The sequence below is a fragment of the Podarcis pityusensis genome (assembly GCF_964106645.2).
Source record: "Podarcis pityusensis genome assembly, chromosome: 8".
Classification (NCBI taxonomy): domain Eukaryota; kingdom Metazoa; phylum Chordata; class Lepidosauria; order Squamata; family Lacertidae; genus Podarcis; species Podarcis pityusensis.
This window is the reverse complement of record NC_138033.1, coordinates 41,359,190-41,372,369: the sequence shown is the minus strand read 5'-3', so window position 1 is coordinate 41,372,369 and position 13,180 is coordinate 41,359,190.

Sequence of the window (13,180 nt, the reverse complement as noted above, 5' to 3'; positions counted from 1 at the left end):
GAAAGAGATAAATATATCCAGATTGTGGAAAGAGCTGATTTCTTATTTCTGAGCTTCATTTCTGCAAGTAGCATTGTTGCCTAATTGTTTGCATTTTTAGCCCAGTTTGCAACCCGGAACTTAACTAACAATTGGAAGTTAAATTGGAAGTGCTGATTTGTCAATAACCTTTAATATAGACTAATGAACGGGGGGAAAGGCTTGGAGAAATGACTTCAGATCTCTGCCATGGTTTCATTGTGTGGCCTTGGTCAAGTCTCGGCACTTCAGTATGGGGTATGTGTAAAGCAAAGCAGGAACCAAGCAAGCTAACAAACATTGCTCAGGGGAGACTTGTTCCACCGGGCAAAAGTCCTACCTGACTTGAAGCTTTTTTTATTCCTTCCAAGTCAAAGGGAGGCAATGGCCAACTCTGGCTCCTCCAAACACTGAGAATGACTTAGCCAGTAAGCTAGCCTTGGTTGCTCACTAGCTCTCTGGGTTCTTTGTTATAGCCCTCCCTGCCTATCTCATGTGATACTAGGGGTGGAGGAGAAATTCAGTTTGGTTTTGCATTTGAAGGCAAACTTTCATAATTTGCACTTCCCAAAACAAGATGCAACACGAAACATAGCTGTCCTTCAAAAGTCTCTGAGTTTCGTGGTGCAGTTTTCACCCCCCAAATGTATACAAAAATGAGTATGTAAGGGAAAGGGGTGCATAAAATGCATATATTATTGAAAATAAACATACAAAATGCACTGTATTGGGGAAAATTCCTTGCAAAATGTGTATATTAGGAGAAATGCGCACTAAAATGCTGATAAATCTTCAGAATGGCTATTTTAAAAATGCAAATGGATGCAGAAATGTGGTGAAGTAAACTCAAGAAACTAAAAAGAGAAACTGAGAGAAGCCACAGTTAACAGAAATGTCAGTCCTTATATGATGCAGCTTTATTGTTTAGACTGTTAAACACTTACATGGTTGCCTCATTAATATCTGCCTTTGCCCAGACAAGAACTGCATGCATGTTAAAGCACTGCTGTTGTTATTGATGTATTTCCTATAATGAACAGTTGCTTAAATATCCTATTTAGGGAGAAGATAAGAAGCTCGGCCTTTCTGAGTAAAGCGTCTCTGTCCAACTTCTACTCTATTGCTGATTGATTAGTAGCACAGAAACCCCCACACTGTGCCTTCTGGTTTTGTGCCATGCACTATGAACTGGCAAGTCAACTGAGTTCAGACAGCGAGCGTCATTTATGGTTTTGAAGAAGCAAATAAGCCTGCCTCCCAACCACTCGAGATGGGGGGAGGTTATGAAGCCCTTGCAAATTGCAGTCACCTTTACGTCAGGAGGTTAAAGATCATGCTTGTCAACAGGTCAAGCTACAGTGCTAATTCACCTCACTAATGAGTCCCAAACATCCCATAGAACATATGTCAGCAGCTCTGGCTTGCCTCCAGTGAGTAAATAAAATGAAAACCTTATGGAGGACGTTAGCCTAGCTTTTTGTCACACTTGCATGGGAATTTTCCCTTACTGTTATCTCTGCCATAGCTGCATTGCTTTTACCATCCTGTTGTATGTGTTTCATTCATGTGCTGAGTGAAAATGAGGAATTTTATCATTATTGCTGGGCTATAGCCATAGACCACTTTTGGATGCAAATGGAAAACATAAATAAAATAAATTAGAGCTTTAAGGGGCTTAACTTTCCTCCCTTCCCAGAGAAAATGCAGATGCAAGAGCCAGATTGGCTTCCACCTCCCCATTTCTCTTACGCTCTCAGTTCCCTGGCCAAATTGCCTCCCTTTTCTAAAAGGTAAAAGTCAGATTTGGCTATGCTTGCTGCCTGAGCCAGAAGCTGTCTCAGAAATCTCTCAACTGCTACAATTTTTAGGGACAATTTACACACTTTCCAATCCACTGACCTGGGACAATCACAACTGAGACCATGTGTGTGTCTTCTTTACAGATGACAATCCTCGATTTGAAAGAAGCGTTTGCAGGTGGGACCTTAAAGTTGCCCATCAACAGGCAGCACTCAGACAGCAGACTGAGGAAGCGCACAGGTCAACTGGCCACCTTCTTTCCAGGAATTTATTTACTTTTATTTAACAAGATTTAATTATATACCACTGCGCACGCACACACACACGCACACACGCACACACGCACACACACACACACACACACACACACACACACACAATTGGTGTAAAATAATAGTCTTTAAACAGTAAACATAACAAATTTATCAAAATATAGATAAAACTAAGAGCTTTTTTAAAAACTGTTTGTTGCACACCACCTCAGTCTCCAAGTGGTATGAGATTCCTGGGGTTCCAGGGTTCATAATTCTTTCGGAATGAGATACAACAGAAACGGTGGGGTCTTTATGATATATGGTTTATTTATACATATATACAACCTGAGCTTACAATGGAGGGCTCACAGCATTAACACCCCAAGAGGGTCTTGCTTCACCCAGAGCCACAGTATCAGATTCAAGCAGAAATCAGACATGGCTCGGAACCTCTGCCTTCCCAGCCGACTGCTTCTAGCTTCTAGCTAGTAACTCTAAACTCTTACCTTTGTCTTTGTCTTTCTAACTACCAGTGAGTTGTGTCATCTGGCACAGAGCCACTTCCCTTTTCCCCTCAATGGCCCATTACCTAGGCTATCTCCTCATCAAGAACAAAATAAAAAAATTCCTTCCAGTAGCACTTTAGAGACCAACTAAGTTTGTTATTGGTATGAGCTTTCATAACAAACTTAGTTGGTCTCTAAGGTGCTACTGGAAGGAATTTTTTTATTTTGTTTCGACTACGGCAGACCAACATGGCTACCTACCTGTAACTATCCTCATCAAGAAGTTAGGCTGGCTATTCCAGGTATCTGAATCCTTGTTTAAATTGTAATACGTGCTGTATCCAGGAATTAGAACAGTCTCAGCATATATTTTACACACACACACCTCGAAAAAACTCATAGCAGTACATATTAAGATCACATGTCTGGTCTGAGTACTTCATTGTATTTGTATCTCACCTTTCATCCGATAAATTTAAGGTGATGTACATGGTTCTCCCCTACCTCATTTATTCTTTACAACAACCCTGAGAAGTAGGTTAGGCTGTGAGGCAGTGACTGTCCCAAGATCACCCAGTGAGTCTCAAGGCAGAATGGGAATTTTAACCCTAGTCTTCTAGGTCCTAGTCTGGCACTCTCACCACTGCATCACACTGAGCAGGCATCAAAACCAGTACAATGATGGCACCAGCCTAATATCAATAGGCAGGGAGTGCTAGATAACAGGTACTGCCACACTGAAAGATTGATTTCTCACAAGTATTGTCTTTCTGCTTTGGTTGTATTGTATTTTTATTTAACTTCTAGTAGTCCCCCCCCCCCCGCAAACGTGCCTCTGTATGTATGAATGAGCATATGCAAACAGATGCACATGGTGTCCTCTTTGTAGGCAATGATGACATGCCCTGTTCTATCATCAGCTGAAGAATAATGTGGGGCACTGGATTTCTGCGAATACTAGAGCAGCCATCATGGCTTTTGAACAAACCTCCCCACCCCAGAGTTTCCTTTTAATGCAACTTTTCCTATCTGGTGCCTCCCTGATGGTATTTAAAAACCTTGTTGCAACAGCTCTGCAGCCAGAGGCCTGCAAATAATTATGGCTCGGATTCTGTGGTCATTTTGGATTGGTGCGAACATGATAAATGGCAAGTTTTAATTTGAACTATTGCTCAGCAGACTCACTCAGGTAAGCAATAACTCACTCCAGCAGGCAATAAACCAAAGCAAGAAAATCGCCCACACTTTCTTGAATGTGCTAACAAACTCTTTAGCAGTAAAATAAATATGGTCATGAACTTCCTTAATAAATTGTCCTTTGAAGAGCTAAGGAGGCAAAGTCTTAGACTCACTAGGGGCCTTCAGGGTAAGTCAGAGAGGGTTTATTTCTTTCTTTTTAAAAAGAAGTTTTTTAAAAAAACCATTTAGATTTTTTAATCCATTATTAGGTTGTGGGTCAGGGAGCCATACATAAAGCTAAATAAATACCTGCTACAACATTGATTTTCAAACTGTGAATCTTTTCCATATGTGTGCCTCTGTTTTGCAGAGCATACTGGGGCAAGTTCTAGAGCTCACTGAAACAACAATTGGTGCTCAATGAGGTTTTCATATGGATGTTAAACAGGGGAATTATGCCTAAATTATGAAGGGCATGGGAACTCTTAGCTACGGATTTAGAGTGCTATGGGGGCCATGACTTGCCCCCTACCTATATTCAAGTGCTCCCACAGTCCCTCTGTCTGGAATGTTTCATCATAATCCTTCACTGATGAGACTTGGGAGTAATAAACAGCGCCCAGACAGGGCAGGGCAGGACCCTGGACAGCTCCCAGTGGTCCCTCCTTCCTGACCTATAGAAGATGTTGTCTCAGCAAAGGTCCAGAGCAGCTCAATGTTTTAGGGAGGCTGACATAGCTTTCCACTCCAATGTCGGCCATCTGCAAATCTTGAAAGGCTTGTAGACAATTCAGCAGCTATGTGTTCCTGAGTGGCTGTGAAGCAGGAGAGAAGCTACTGAGGAGTCATTCTCGGGGTTTGAGGATAATGAGAGAGCCTCGTCCTCAGGCCAGGAGGGTGTAGAAGTGGGTGCTGAGGGCTCCCCTCCTGTTTTGACCTGTGATTCACCCAAATCTGAATCCTCTGATGCTAGGACTTAGGATGCAGAGCTCATGACAATCTTGTCTCATTGTAGCTCTGTGTTTGGCTGTGGAGAACAATGTGGTCTCAAGCTCTGAATTGCTTTCCTTACTCAGACTATCTCAACAAATACTGACCTCTGACAGCAAATAGCAACCACTGACATGTCTCCAAACTATCCTCTGTGAGGTAGCTCACATGACCACCCTACCCTTTAAAGCAGGGGTGGGGAAACTGTGGCCCTCCAGGTGTTGCTAGGTTACAGCTCTCATTGTTCTTGAGCATTGGCCATGCTGGTTAGTGCTGATGGGAGTTGGGTCCAACAATATCTGAAGAGCCACGGTTTCTTCATCCTTGCTTTCGGGGCCACAAGATTGCTCGATATAGGCCTATAGGCACTTGCAATCGATTCTACCTGTGTACCTGTGTGATACACATTTCTAAATCTGTTTTTCAATTATTTTTAGGTGCACAAGTAGGTGTGTGCTTTAAAAGCATAGTGTGGGAAAGAACCATGGGGGGAAATGGTATAAGCACGTTAAAGCAGCCTAGCTGGGTCAGATCAAAGTCTCATCTGGTCTGGTATGCTGTTATCACACTGGCCAACTAGAAGCTATTAAGAAGCCTACAAGCAAGACGTGAGTGCAGTGACTGGTACTGAGAGGCATATTGCCTCCAACAGTGGAGCCACCATAGCTGTTAGCCTTATCCATAAATTTGTCTCATCTTTTAAAGCTAGCAGTAATACTTAGCAATGTAGCCAGGCCTGATCTCTGCACAGAGTGGGTTTGCTGAATTTTCATTTTCCCCTCTAGAGATTTTCAATCCCTTGTTGGACTAGATGACTCTTGGAGTCCCTCCTAACTCTACAATTCTATGATTTCCAAAAAAAGAAAAGAAAATACAGCTTCTGAGAGTCAGTATAGCTTGCTTTAGCAGCCTGTTCGTTAGGCCAAATAACAGTTGTATTTGCATACATACACACCACACCCCCTTTTTTGGTGTAGATTATGTAGGACATCTGGTTTTAAAAAGTGTCGCAATTTCTAAACATATTCTAACACTCTTGGGATTGGAATATCAACAACTGTCTATTGCGGTGAACCGCAGGTCTGGAAAACATTCCTGCAAACTGAGTTCTTAAATAAACATCATGCATCCATAACACATAATGCAAAGCAACGTTCCTCCCCCTTTCTCCCCACCACCATAAACTCAATATTTAGACCAGATGAGGTGCAAAATATGACTTTCCAGGATGAAGCTGCACAATTTACAGAAACACGTACTGTCTTTTCTATGTATACAGAGGAGGGCATGTGGGTTGCAGCTATAGTCAAAGCATTTCAGTTTACTTTGCATTCTCTCTAGAACATGATTTTTTTTTTAAGTGAAAGGTTAGGGAAGAAACAAATGGATGCATCAAAAAGGAAGGGGAGAATCTGATACTTACTATATAAAATAGGCATTGTAAATTTGGCTCATTTGCTTCTCTCTATCCATTTATTCCCCGCATCCAACAAACTTCTAACCCATATTATCAGCTTCCTGAAAGTATCCAGCTGGACTAGAAGGACTCTAATGTTCTGCTATGCCACACCTCATGACAGCCATTTTGTGACTGGCACCAACAGCATTCTCTCAATGTCTGGAATGTGTCCATGGGTCCACAAAGGTTTGTGACCCCATTCTATCCCAAGTAAAGCCTCCAAATAGGACAATTAATAGCACAGCTAGAACAGCATCACACAAAGCTACAATATGAGTCAGGGATAGACAACATGGTGCCCTCCAGATGTTCCCAGAGTTTCAGCTCCAGTCAGCCCCTGCCAGCAAGGCCAATGGTCAAGAAAGATGGCAGTAGTAGCCCAGCAACATGGGGGGGGGAGCTTCATGTTGGTTGGCCCTTGTATAAGGTTGGAGTTACTACCAAAAGGCAAAAGGAAAAGCAGCCTAATCTGATCCTTGTTAACCCCAAGCAAATCCCCATTGCCTAGAAAGAAATGTAGCCCTCAAGCTGAAATAGTTTTCCCATGCCTGACTTTCTGGGTGGGGCAAGATGGCTGGTGATTTGTGGGGGCATTTGCAGGAGCACCAGACTGGTTTTGCCAATGCCATGACACAGCGGAGACCCCCCCTCCTGACCTGCTACCTCACCCTTCTCCTCCCAATAAGCAGCAGATGTGTGGCCCTGCCCCTCTTCACTCCCCTCTCCTGCCATGATGTATAGGATTGCACCATAATTGTAAGGGATTTAGGGGTTACTCGTGCGTAAGTTGCTGCCACTGCTGGCGAGGTTACCTGGTTAAACCCTTTCTGACTGAACAGCCTCCAGCATCGTGACTGTCTCAGTCGCTGGCAGAATCCGTCAGTGGGCGTTTCTTAAACTTCTTCCAGCACAAAAGTTCCTTGACGCCTAGTCTCCGCCTAGACTCCCTGCGCGGAAGTCTTCTGCGCAGGGAGGGTGTGGGCAGCGGAGGACCCGTACTCTCTCCGCTGGTCTCCGGCGAGGAGTCTTGGAGCCTCCTCTCCAATTCCCCCATTTGCCCCCCTTCTCTACTGGTGTTATGCTGATTTCCTTCCCCAGTGGACGGGCTGCCTCTCTCCCTACTGGGACCCTCTCCGCCATCCCTCTGGAGCCTTCCCTCCGCCTCTAGCTCCGATGGCAGTTCCCTGACAATAATGCAGTTAATTACCCTAGAATTGGAGCTTCTGGAGTGAACTAGGCATCTTTTAAAACTATCTTTCTGTGACTGATTTCTCTGACACAAAATATTTATCAGACAGCAGCCTCCAAAGACATATAGGGCAGAATCCAGTGTAGGGCTGTTCCCTCTGGTGTAACATGTAAAATTGTGAACAATGATGAAAGTGCAGCCAAATGATAGTAGCACATAGTGAGCTTAAGGGGGAAAGAGGGTAGCAGTGGTGAAGAGTTCATTTTCTCCTTTCCCTCCCCCTTCCACATTGCAGTGGGAAGTCTTTGACTAGGGATCTTCCTTGTAAACTCAAAAATCTACATTTAAATGTAGGCATTTTGCAAGCTATAGCCTAGAGAAGCCAGTGAGTATCAACATGGCACAGCTATTGAAGAGAAAATAAGCCTTCACAAAATAAAGGAAAGGTTTTTGATTGGGCTGGGGGGAGGTGGTGGAAGAGAAGTAAAAGAGACGGATCATGGATTGACTTTTCAAAATATTGACAAATAGAAGCAGAGAGAAAGCTCTGTCCATAAATAAGAGGACTATTAACCATAATGTTGCTTTCTTCTAACTGTAATGTGACAGCTTTATCTTTCTTTTAAAACAAAAAAAGGATAAAGCTGGATATTACCTTCTTTTTAAAAACAAAAACACCCAACATTGATAGCATCAAACCTCATAAAATATTAGTATCTGTCTCCCCAGCTATTAAAATTAATGGCTATGGATTCCTTTGTGCTCATTCTTCAGCTGTTTTATCACCTGATACAGTGTGTGTGTGTGTGTGTGTGTGTCTGTCTGTCTCTCTCTCTCTCTCTCTCTCTCTCTTTTTCTCTCTGTGTATTTCTCTGCGACTTTGTGTGTTTCATGACCAGCACCATTGAGCAGGAACTAAGTGCGACAACTCTAATTGGAGTAGGAGCTGTGATCCAAACAAGAGCTCATGAGCTACTGCAGGGACGGGGTACCTATGGTTCTCCAGATGTTAATTGAATCTCTGTTTATTAGCCATTCTGGTGGGTATCAATGGGAGTTGGAATCCAACATCTGGAGTGCCAGAGACTCCCCATCTCTGAGCTACTGAGAGGCTTATTTCCTCACTGCCACCCCCTTTTCTCCTGGCCTTGCACTGGGTCACTGTTAACAGATGAAGCTTTTCTGATTTCTCAGTGGCTACTAGGCATGATGGCTATGCACTACCCCCAGTGTTGGAGGTTGTATGCTTCTAAATGCCAGTTTCTGGGAAGAACAAGTGGTGAAGAGGGCTGTTACATTCATGTCCAACTTGTGGGCTTCTCAGAGACATCTGGTTGACCACAGTGAGAACAGGATGCTGGACTAGACAGGCCTTTAATTTGATCTAGCAGGAATATTTTTCTTGTGTTCATTTCCATAAAGGCACATGAAGGCAGCTCAGAGTCTCAAAAATTAGAAACACAAAAGCACTGATTAGAGAAATGCAGCCTGGAACAGATAAGTTCTAAGACCCACCTCAAGGCCACATTGTGAACCATCCTGTGATCTTCAGAGGAAGGGTGGGTATACAAATTTAATAAATAACATAATAAATAAATAGTTCAGTTGGAAAGAAATTTCATAAACATGAGACCACCACCAAGAAGGCCCTGATTTTATAGGTACTGTTCCCAGCTTGATGCAACATCGTAAATTTCCCTAGATTAAACTCAATTAATTTTCAAATGATTTGATTTATTATACACGGTTATGTTTTTTTCCCCTTCTACAGCAAATACATTCCAAAACTCCCCATCTCCTGGGGCTCTCCCTGGCCTTTCAGACAAAAATGTTTTGAGAACAACTCAATTTTGCTATTTGCATACTCTTATATAATATAACTTTCCCCTAGTGCTTAATCAATCATGCTGAAATGTCTGCAAGATCCTTTGGGTAGGCCTCTAGAAAGTTAATATCAATGACAATAATCAACTTTTCTTTTCATGAAAAATAAAACCTTAAAAAGTTGCCTCAAGTTGAAGTTGGATTTTGACACTGCCATGCAAATCAAGCCAAAATATAGTGAAAAGGTGTGAGATTCCATTCAGAAAGAACCTTTATATGTAATCTATGGGATTCAGAACATAAGCACCCAGATTTTTGCAAGATACTAGCCCTCTTCATGGGCTCAATCTGTGCAGGGGTGCAGGGGCACATGCACCCCATAGTCTCAGGCCATCCTTCCTACTTGCCCAATCTTTTGCACATTGAGGTGGTAGTCAAACTACCTGCAGTCCTTCATGCTCAACACAAAATAAGTTAAAAGAAGAGTCGACTGTGCATGCCTGTCCAGTTCTTGGAAGTTGAGCTTGGAGCTATTGCTTCAGAGCTTACATAGGGCCTGGAGGATCTGAATTCAGCTTCCATAAAAGGAAGTTTTCAGCCACAGGTTTTTGAGTGAGGACTGGATGTGATGAGATGCCATTCACACAATTAGCAATTTTAATTCCTGTGGCATGGCGTGACACATTAACAGGACCCCCCCCCCCCAGTTTGCCCATAGCCCACTGTTAGGAAATGACTTCTCCAGCATCCGACGAAGACGTGGTGTCCCACCCTTTGATCACAACCACGTCTTTCATTCTCCTGCACAGAATTCTAACAGGAGGATATTTGTGGGAAACTTCTCTGATTTCACTTTAATGTCCTATTTGAATATAGTAGTGTATTGGGCTAAACTGACTTTTTTGCAGACTCGTGGGTCAATGCTGCTTAATGGTCCAGCCAGGAATGAACCAATTTTGGCCACTGTGGGCTGGCAAGGGGATTGAGTGGTTAACCCACTTTGTTTCCCTCTTGACCTTAAAAACCAAACTTGAACTTTCATGGGACAGAAATCTCTAGAGCATCCCATAATCCTGCCTTGTTTCCCCCCAAGAGGTTTTTGTTTTTGCCTGTGACCCACCAACTATGAGGTAACGTCTCCTGATTTGGAGGTTGGTAATGCCCTCAATTATTTAATGACAGGGGACAATGTTTGTGCTGAGACTACAACTTGGATCTCTAGTTTTTGGTTCCAACAAGGGTTTAGAGGAACAGCTCCAGCAACCTGGAAACAGGCACGACAACTTTGGTTTCCAACATACTCTGTAGCAGGGCATTTGCATGTTCAGAGGAGGTCCAAGTCCAACCACCACAGCCAGTTGTCCTACTGGAGTGCACACACACACACACACACACACACATGCATGCATACCTTCTATCTAGTGAATGTGGTGCCCTTCAGAAGTTGTTGGACTACGACTTCCGGGGTGGCGCCATCGACTTCCGGGGTGGCACCATCGGTAATGGCAGATTCCCTCTGATCCGGAGGGACTGGCTCCATGGAAAACGGGTCTTTCCTGCTACGGCGAAGTGGGGACCCTTTGAAAAATCACAGGCAGATGAAGCCTGTGACCATGGGACTCGGCGGGCACCTTTCGCGCCCCCCCAACTCGTAAAGGAACCCAGTTACGGGCTCCGGAGCGAAGAGGGGCAAGTGGCGCGGTGCTGAGAGTCAACTGCTTCTTCCATGGAGCGAAGCCGCACAGCCGTTGCCGGAGAGCGCTGCCTTTTTCCTGGGACAATTTGGCTACTAAAACAACTACCCGTGAGTAGCTTAATTTCGGACAATTGGACTTTAAACAATGACCTGCAAGTAGAAAGGAAAATTGGACTAAGAAATTCTTCTCAATTTGGCACTGAAACGGGAAGGTCTAAACAGGAAGTCAGCCTTCCGTTTCTTGTAGATAGATTAAAGCAAAGACATGGCGAACTAGAGTTCAGAAAATCGTTTGTAAAGGATTAACTTTCATCATCTAAAATTCTTGAACCCCCTTCGGAAGCAGGAGAAGAGGGGGGATTTTTTCCGGACTGTTTAAACCTGCAGAAGAGAGTGTAAAGAAAAGTAATTTCCCACCGTCTTGAACCTGGGAGCGGGGTGCCAGGACTGACGTTTTTGGGAAGTTCATTGACCATAGACAAACGTCTTTGACAGACAGTTAAAAGAAGAGAAACATAGTGATTCCATTGTTCTCCTTCGCATTTTAAAGGAACGAATATTGACAAAATATCTGAAAAAGGAAACTTTGTTGTTAGATCTGCCTTTAAAAGAAAAGAAAAAAAAGAAAAGAGATGGATACAAATAGAAGTTCTTCCCCTAGAGGGAACCTGTGAAACTGTTACTAAATCTGAACTGGGGAGCTCTGCAGCTGCAACAGATTACGATCGTAGGAACAGACTTCTGACCTTGCATAACAATGTATTCAGAAGCTCTGGTGCGGGCTTTCTGTAAAACAAGTGCCCTATTGGAACAGTTACATGAGAAGACGGACTTGATGACTGTTGCGATCAGAAATTTTGGACAGGTAGTGGGTAACTATATAGAACCCACCCAGGAATCAAATCAGGAGTGTGCTCTGACAGATCAGATGAGGGAAGAGGATGTTGCTGGACCTCGGGTGCCAGAGATGGAGGGAGCTGTGGCCCAGCAGGAACATGAGTTGTTGGATCTGACAAATGAACTTGGAAAAAGCCAGATTTGGAGAGATAGAGTTTTGTTTGGTTTGGAAATGGGGGGGTTGGATAGACCCCCCTATGCAGGGATGTTTTGACTTTTCAAGTCTGGCAGTGGGCCGTGAGATGTTTGGGGTTGTGGGGGCTCTTAATTCTGGAGGGACTTTGAAATATGGTTTTAAATACCACATGGAGTTTAGTGCGGACTATGGAAAAGGGGCTGATTTGTCGAGAAGGAACAAAAACACTGTCAAGTTGGAGTTTCCACGAGTGAAAGGAGCAGGAGACAAAGTAAAGTACAGGTATAAATATGAAGAAGAGCAGCGGAAGGGACATGGAAGAGACTTAAGGGCCTCGGACATAAGATTACCAGGTTAATGAGCTAGATTGATGGGATAGAAAGGACTGACAAAATCCGGGACCAGGAGGAAGAGACGTTGGATGAAGATTGGAAGAAAGTTTTTAAAAAATTTTATTAGCATTGTTTTATAAAATTGATGAATGTTAGAAAAATGTTGGAACGAAATTATTTGGCTTTAGCAGAAATGTTAAAAGAATTATGTAAGAATATGTTATGGTTATGAGAAATTGGTATAAATAAGATCCAAGTTTTAAGTTTTAGGGTGTTTTATAGTAAGATAAGGTTAAAATAGATTAAGGTAATTTAATGACAGAATACTATGAAAAATGGAAAGGATTTGCTGTGATAATTAACAACTAGAATACAAAAAAGGGAGGAGTGAGGAGGTTGATGAAATAAGGCAATGACAGTTAAGGATTTGGGAATATTGGATTTGTTTTTAAATTTTTGTGGTTTATTTTTGTTTTTTGATTGTGTTGTGTTACGTGTTTTGTTCTTATTTTTTGATTTTGATTTTATCAATTTGTATTGTTTGATTGTGGTTTGTTTTTCTTTTGTTTTTTCTCTTTCTTTTTCTTTTTCCTGTAATTTTAAAATTCTTAATAAATATTTTAAAAAAAACAACAGAAGTTGTTGGATTACAACTCCCATCGGCCCCAATTTGCATGGCTTATAATAAAAGATGAAGGGAGATGTGCCCAACAGCATTTGGATGGTGCCACACTGGCTATCCTTGACAGTATGGAAGCAGCTCCTGGAAAAAGTTATGGAAGGTTCTGACTCCTGACACCCCATATTCTTATTGTGCAGTCTCTAACAGATATGGGATAATGCCTTAGAAGGAATCAAACTTTATCCAGTGCAGTGCTCCAGCATATGTCATCTTAGCAC